The 941-nt window shown below is 33.7% G+C and overlaps 1 protein-coding gene across 1 annotated transcript in view; it reads left to right on the top strand.

Annotated features, from left to right (window-relative positions):
* The first annotated feature begins 21 nt into the window (after nt 1-21).
* The window catches only part of LOC106880265 (fat-like cadherin-related tumor suppressor homolog), a 53287-nt gene continuing 52367 nt past the window's right edge, over nt 22-941 (top strand). The window contains exon 1 of the mRNA XM_014930132.2: nt 22-531. The gene's annotated coding sequence lies outside the window, so the exon portion shown is untranslated. The remainder of the gene's footprint in view (nt 532-941) is intronic.

Genomic DNA, 941 nt, shown 5'->3' with positions numbered 1-941 from the left:
AAAGGGAGACTTACTTCGGAATATCATCTGATTTCTCAAACATTCCGGTTTATTGTTTGATGGAAGGGAAAACAAAAGAAACTAAAAAATATGTCAGAAAAATTGGGAGAAATCTGAGTGCAAAAAAGAAAATCAAAGAAAATCATTTTTATTTGTTATTAAGAAAGATATTTTATTAATTGTTGTAACGACAAAATAATGGAATGGTCATTAAACCTCAAGTTTCCAAGAGAAGATATTTAAAGGAAAGGCAAAAAGTGCCACGATTTTTATTTCTACGTTGTCTTACACATACTTATCTACCCATCGATTTTTTTATTATACAACTACCAATTAATTGGTAGATATATATATGTATATAGTGTTTGCTTATGGTTGACGGTGGGTTTATGTGGCCCCACGAGGAATAGAGAGGCGTCCTCTCATATATTGTCTAATCAAGAGATGTTTGTGAAATATTTCCTGGATAATTTACAATATGGAAGACTATCACAGTTTCCAACACTGTAGGAGTTTTACAACTGGATAAAGGTAGGTACGTGGTGTGGAACTGTGGGTGTATGTGCATGGGTAGGAGTGTGCGTGTGTGTGTATGTGTGTGTGTGTGCTTATGTTTGTATATATGTGTGCGTGTTTTGTGCGTGCATATAAACGTATGTATGCATCTGGACATGCATGTAGAGTGTAAACGTGTATGTATGTATGTATGTATGTATGTATGTATGTATGTCTCTCGCTCTCTGTCTCTTTCTCTTTCTCTCTCTCTCTCTCTCTCTCTCTCTCTCTTTCTATATATATATATATATATATATATATACACACACACACACACACACATAATGCACACACGCACACGTATATAATGAAGATCCAGTCAACTTGATTTTCACAATAAATTGGACGCTACTGTCTTTAGAAGTATATATATATATATATATATA

The sequence above is a fragment of the Octopus bimaculoides genome, chromosome 19, assembly GCF_001194135.2.
Source record: "Octopus bimaculoides isolate UCB-OBI-ISO-001 chromosome 19, ASM119413v2, whole genome shotgun sequence".
In the NCBI taxonomy this organism is placed as follows: Eukaryota; Metazoa; Mollusca; class Cephalopoda; order Octopoda; family Octopodidae; genus Octopus; species Octopus bimaculoides.
Note: the sequence above shows the minus strand (reverse complement) of the source record. Positions and strands in the feature narration are given on the sequence as shown.